Raw genomic sequence first — 6,935 nt, 5'->3', positions numbered from 1 at the left:
CCGCAGACACATGTCCTCACTGACAGAGCCATGTCATCTCTTATTAGCTTTCAGATTCCTTCAGTTAGATTTCTATTGGGTTTAAAAAAAAAAACAAAAACATTTAAGTTTAACTTTTTGTTCACCTTTCTTATGACTTGTTTTTGTCTAGCATGATTTTTATGCCTTTAGGTGCATATGAATTATTTATGCACCCATATGATTTTATTCCTACATCTCTGTGCTATGTTTTTAGTGAAAAGTTCTGAAGGAATAAGAAATGAGAGCAAAGTTAAGGAAGATGCAATACAGGTATGTGTGCGTGCTGAGAATGCCAGCCCTCAGGCGTTACTGGACTTGGCTGAAGAAAACAAACACAAGATGCTCTGTAACGGCCGCACTAGTCTCTCATTTTACATCACCCAAGGCAAGATGACTTCCCAGAAGACATCCTTCCATAACATAACCCTTTCCCACCTCTGAATCTCCCTAGCACTCCCCCTGCCTTGAGACCAGGTAATTTTATTAAATCATAATACATTCTGTTAGCCACTCGGGGACTAAATGAACGTTGGACCATCTGTAATGCCACTGAATAAATTACAAAGTGCCGTTTCTCTCAATCAAATGCATTTGCAAATCAAACTTGAAGTAGCTGCAAAAAGCAAGTTTTGCTAGACTCATAGTTGACATTTACGTTAAGTCATAAATCTTTAGAGTGCCTTCTTAGTCCACAGATACAATTATAGATCTCTTTCCATGCTGGTCACAGAGAGAAGAATTTCCCACATTTGCAGTATTCTATTCTTAGAATTCATAGCCTTAATAGACCTTTCTCACAGATCCCTCTCTCCCTTAATCTTCTCCAAAAGCCGTAACACTCATGCATGTTTCTGTGAGGGAGAGACCGTTTGAGTCTGAAATCCCCAGCTTTGCATTTTCACCTTCAAAATCTCTTCTCTGTAGGGCGGAAGCCCCTTTCTTGGCTTTCAAGTCAGAAAAAATGGAAATGGTGTTTCAAGTCTAACTTGATCTTATGTGTCCATGTATCACCCAACACCTGCTTCTTTCTTCTATCCTCACAGCTGGCCATACGATTTTTGTGTTAAAAATTATACCTCATCCATCACAGAGTGAGAGATCAGAGAAAGTGCCTGTCAAGGCTGCTGTGAAAGATAACCCTCTGCTGACTTCCAACTGGCTGCCAAGAAGGTGCAAAGTAACGTATTTCACTGCCCTGTAGCATTAAGAAGGGAAGACCACAGGGCATTGTGTTAACTACTACAAACAGTAAGTGATTTTTTTTCTTCTAATATATCTAGTGGAAGCTTTTGTTTCCTTTTCTTTGGTAATGAAAGAGAACTGCTCTCATGTAAAATGACCTCTAAAACAGCAATGGGGTTAGAACAGGGTGTTTGGAGTCTGAAAATCCAGAATGGCTTTGCGATGTCATCTTTATTCTCTTATTCTCTTGGTCCTGTGAGCTGATTTCTCTTTCTGTAAAATACACACTGCCTTTTATCTACTACACTGTGAATAGAAGAAAAAAATCTTTGAGAACTCCCAGCATGCATAGTGTTTTCTTATATGAGAATTTACAAGTTTTCTTTTTTTCCCAAGGATCACAAGTTCATCTCCTTTCAGAAATCAGCTGTGATAGCTTCATGCTTTCAGTCCATGTGTCTCCATTATTTTAGCTACTGACACAATTCTGTTATTTTTTGTCACCTATATAAAAAAAATTAGATCCTGAATAAGACTGTGTTTTTCTTGAATTAATACCTCTGTTAGGCAGTTTAACTCCCCTCTTCTCCAGATTGTTCATGGTGGAAAGTATGTGTTCTAAACTCTTCTCTAGTGACGGTACAACAGACTAGACTTGATTCATCTTTCTGAGTACAGATTTTTCAAAACTCCTATTGATCTAGTGAGCTTGCATGTTAAAGAAGGAATTGAAACATCAGGTCTAAAACAAGATAACTTCAGCCCAAGCGCCGAGGCCAGTGGGCCACTGGGGAGATTTGGTATCAGAAGGAATTCAAAACCTTGCCTCTGTGGACGATCAGTTAGCCACCCACCTGGGCATCAGCATGAAGGTGGCGACCTGCATGGGGCTGGTGGAAGTCCGCAGGCCCTCCAGGGCCATCCGGCTAGAGTGCAACTTAGCTGTTCTCACCCAAGTGCTGCCATAAGCCCCGGGGTTCTGTGGCTCTACGCTGACCCAGTGGGCGGAGCAAAGGCATCTTCCTGTCCCTCCAGAGAGAGATGGAAGTCCACCGATGCCGACCTCACGGCCGCATCCTGATCCATGCGAGTGTGACATGATGGGAGTTAGTTCCACGCTATCGCCAAAGACTCCTTTGGCTTTGACAGCTGATGGCCTGCGGTTGGATCCCATAGTCTCCGCCTCGATCAGCGGGGACCGCGGTGCTCATGAAGATTCTCTGCGTAAGTTCATCTGAAACCTGTTCAAACGTTATTTTCAGAGGAAGCGCAGGGATGTGAAAGAGTGATTATCAAGGGCTGGCTTTTTACAAGCCACCTGCCAGGTACACAAGGTGGGGTGAGAGGGGCAGGCGCGGGCACACAGCGGCCCCGCTCCCTCCAGCAGCCCTGCGGTCCGGCCTCTTCGCGGGCCATGGGGCTGAGCTGGAAGCAGGTGGGCTGGAAAGCCACGCCGGGGGGCAGGCTCTTCAGGAGGGGCGGGCGGCGGCAGTGGCCGGCGCGGTGAGCGGAACACGGCCCGTGGAAAACAGTGCTTTCCGCCCGGGTTCGTGTGAAATCCGTCAGGGACCGACAGACGCGTCTCTCTGCTGCTGTTGGTTTGTTTTGCTTTTACAATTTTTGACCTTTAGGCTCAAAGAGCTGGTCTCCTCTGCATCAGGGAGAGTATCCCCGCTGTGCTGGATGCGTGTGCTTGAGAAGGTTGTGTAACAATCGTACACGCAGTTGACGGGAGTAATAGTCTCATTTTACATTGTTGTTAAGCCTCTTAATACTAACAGTAAACGAGAACAGGTGCTGAAATGAGAGAAGAGCTGAAAGCAATTATGGCAGGGGTGACACACCTGTAGTTGTTATAATGACTTAACAATTCAGGGTTAGCAGGAGAGCTCGGTAACCCCAGGAGACTGCCCACCACCCCCCTGGTAGGCATGCCATCCCTCAGCTGCCTGGCTGCCCCATGCCTTCCTGCCGCCCTGAACACGCCCTGTGCCTTCATGTGACCTCATTTCCCCTGCCTGCTCATTTCACCGAATGACATGATTATGTGACTCCGGTAAGTTTTGACTTGCCTTCTGTTAAGAGGTTTATTTTTATGTGTTTTCTATTAAATGCCCTCTGTCCCTCAGTGTAAGCCATGAGTGAAATTACGCATTTAAGTGCTCAAGTCACACGTGTCTTTATTCCGTGGAGTTTTACTGACTGCACCTAGTGTACTCCTTTTTTATCATCAGCACTGAAATCCTGTTTAGAGGTGAAGTTAACCAAACAGACTCCAAATCAGTCAGAAATCCTCTCAAAGACTCAAAATGCCCACCGAATATTTTCTGATACTAATTCATGGAAGGGTAGGAGTTAAGTTTTCTCTCTTCTTTCAAAAGCTAAAACTCCGGTCATTGTTTGATTTCCTTCTCCCCAGTCTTTTAAACAATTTGTCTTGGAAAAGATTTCCATTCCACGTGCATGGTTCCTGCTTTCACCCAAAGGCTATAATTAAATCTTTTTGTTTGTTCCGACTGCGGTTTGTTCCTGGCACAGGGTAAGAACTAAGATACTGTGTCTGCAGGTTCTCCACACAGTAAAGGTGGAGGTTAAGGGCAGAGTATTTACTAGCTTTTCTAACATATGAGTTTAAATGCACGTGACTGAACAAATTCACCTTGCTATAAAATGGGACGTGGAATTTTATTTCATCAGCCACCTATCAAGCTAATCCACTAACAAATTCTAAAATAATCTTTATTCTTTGCATTAATGTTTCTTCCCACTTCCATTCTTAAAAAAAAAACACAAAACACAAATTTCGAGGGCTGTGCACTTGCTTGGGCTTCTGTACGCTTTCACCTTTTAAAAGGAAATAAGACTATGTTGAAGTAGTGCTTCATTTCTTCCAGTCTGGTTCTTAAAGGTCAGTTGCCACTCAATTCAGTATGTTCTAGAACTAGGTGCTGGGCAAAACACCCGTTTTTCTAGTGACTCTTAGGCAATGTGTAGTCATCTTTATTTAGAAGGAATAAATTGGGCATTGCAAAGAAACAAAACTGACCTCGTCATCCAGGCTGAGCACATGATTAGGTGTAGAGTAAAAACCTCAAGGAGGCTTAGCCATCTGAAAAACAATGAAAATCTTAACAGGTTTTGCATGAATCTAACATTTTATTAACTCCTATGCAATTAGGTAACTGAGACCTAAAAGCTGACCTCAGATGGGTCAGGAAAGGAGAATACAACCAGCTTTCAGACTCTCTGTTCTGTGTTTCCTTATGCAGATGAAAAAGGGGCTGCAGCCTTCATCTTCTGAAGGACATGGCCTCTGCAGCCAGGTTTCCTGGGACTGATCCCCCAGACGTCACAGTCCTCTGCCTACTCTTGAAGGCCCTCTACAGTGTGGCTTTCCCTCACTTATTTGGGCCAATTTACCCACAAATGCCTCTGCCTCCGTCAGGACTTTCATGAACGCACTGTGCCTATCAATGCATTCTTGCTTATGCTCTGCCCGTCTGCCTACCCAGCGCTGTCTGCAGTTAACATCCATCATTCTCCTCTGAACTCTGAAACTTACCTCTGTACTATTTTATATTTTTAACTAGTTAATATATGCCTTTACATTACATGCTCCTGATGATCTACGCTTTATACTTTATATCCACCACCAGACACAGTTTATACATCTTATTTAATTGAATCAAAGGGTGAAAATGTCAGTGGGTTCCTTTCCTCCCTCTGTCCATCATCCCAGTTCTGGTGATTTGAACAGGAGACCACGTGTTAAGGACTGAATGTGTGCTTCCCCCCCAGATTCACATGTTGAAGCCGTAATTCCCAGATTGAGGGTGTTTGGAGGTGCGGATGCTGGGAGGTAAATAGGCCACGCAGGTGGAGCCCTCACGGATGGGGTTAGTGCTTTGGTAAGAGGAGACGTGAGAGAGGGTGTCTCTCTCCGCCATGTGAGGATGGAGCCGGAGGTGGCCATCTGTGAACCAGAAGGGCACTCTCCCGGGAGCCCGGCCACACTGGCACCCTGCTCTCCCACGTCCAGCTTCCAGAACCGCGAGAACTGTTTGCTGCTTAGCCACCCGTCTGTGCTGTGATTGCCTCAGCAGCCCGGACTGACCGAGGTACTTAGCAAATGAATCAGAGTACAGAGAGCGCAAACAGGTGGTTTGCCAGGAAGGATTTGACTTGGGGAACTGGTTACAAGGGTGGTGAAGAGGTAAACGGGCAAATGGCAAATGCAGAAGCTAGAGAGATTTGCAACAGCAGGAGGTTGCCAGCACAACCAGGACAGGAGGCGAGAGGAGGAGGTGGTTTCACCAGCACCTGGGGCTGGTCAGCGGCAGCTGGGGCCGCTAAGATGGGGCTGCATGGGGGAAGCTGGGGCCGTGGAGGAGCCGCAAGCACAGACAGAAATACTGGCTCAAGCCCCGAAAGGAGAGGCGTGCTCTGGTTTCTCCCCACCGCCCATAGGCCCAGCTCCTGCCAATGACTCTAACTAGCCAAAACAGCCAGATGCCAATTGGCAAAGAAGCCTGAGCAATGTGTTTTGAAGAAATCAGCCCTCTGTAGTGCAGAGCAGAGGGTCAGAAGCAGAGGAAAGAGATCTAAGAGCAATAGGCCAGTGAGTCACCCACCGATAACCAGAACTGAACAGATTCAAAGCTCTTGTACGAGTGGTGAGATGACAAATAGTTCAGAATAACTCCAGGAACTTGTTTCTCATCTATTTCCTGGGATTGCTATTTCAGAATGATCACAGTTTAATAAATGAGGCTTAAATGATAATTTAGAATTTGTTTTATTATAAACTATAAAAGAAATGCCAAGTATCCTTTCTTTCACCTGTTTCAAATGAATCATGACTATTCTGGCATCTGTTACCCCTAAAGACATAATTCCCGGAATGTATCTCCTGACCTAACCTAGTCTGAATGCCAGCTGCTCCTCCACACAGACCTATTCGATGAATTTTCTGTCTGTTGACATGTTGAACACTCATCTCACCCTTTTGTCATTAGCTGAGGCTTTTTCATTTGAAAGTCGTAGAGAGCCAGGTCACACGAGCTCCGGCCACGCCGAAGATGTACTGGCGCGATCCGACTGGGGAGCCTCAGTCCTGTATTCCAGGCACTTCCGCGGCGTCACTTACATTTACATTCTACCTGCATCTCTACTTCTGTCTTTCTCTCTTTCCTTGCTCTGCCCTACTTGCCTTCGTTTAATTCTCAGACAGGCTGGCTTCCTGCATGCCATGCAGAATCCCAGAAAGAGCTCTTCCCTGTCCGTTTGCACCCATGCCCACCTAGAGAGCCACCCAGCGGGCCGTGGATGCTGACTGGTTAGACCTAGATCCAAAAAGCACCATCTGGCTTGGGACTGAGAGCTGATCCCCTCCACCCACGTGCGCTGTTGTCTGAGGGGCTGGTTGTTTCCCGAGGGAGGGACACTGAGAAAATAAAAGCTGATATTCACTACACTCTCCCTTCTTCCTATGACCAAGTCTTAAAACCTTTTCTTTGCTATTGTGATTTTGTTAATTTTGCAAGCTACAAACCACCTGCTCCCTGTCTCTTGCTCCCAGACCCAACCAGCAATCACATCTCATCACTTCTTCCATGAAAATAATTTCATTTTCTGTCATTTGCTTTGATTTTCACTGCCCCCAGCTTAATTTAGACCAGGTTTTCTCAGCGATGATTCTTGGTTGCGGGGTGTTCTTCTGGGCATTGTAGGAT

At 45.6% G+C, this 6,935-nt stretch overlaps 1 long non-coding RNA gene across 2 annotated transcripts in view; it reads left to right on the top strand.

The window, feature by feature from the left end:
* Nucleotides 1–2,751: 2,751 nt before the first annotated feature.
* The window catches only part of LOC118914269 (uncharacterized), a 156,065-nt gene continuing 151,881 nt past the window's right edge, over nt 2,752–6,935 (top strand). For both annotated transcript variants that reach the window (XR_008997877.1, XR_008997870.1), the window contains exon 1: nt 2,752–3,259. This is a non-coding gene — a long non-coding RNA (uncharacterized LOC118914269). The remainder of the gene's footprint in view (nt 3,260–6,935) is intronic.

The sequence above is a fragment of the Manis pentadactyla genome, chromosome 1 (genome assembly GCF_030020395.1).
Source record: "Manis pentadactyla isolate mManPen7 chromosome 1, mManPen7.hap1, whole genome shotgun sequence".
NCBI classification, from domain to species: domain Eukaryota; kingdom Metazoa; phylum Chordata; class Mammalia; order Pholidota; family Manidae; genus Manis; species Manis pentadactyla.
This window is presented reverse-complemented; position numbering and strand designations above follow the sequence as displayed.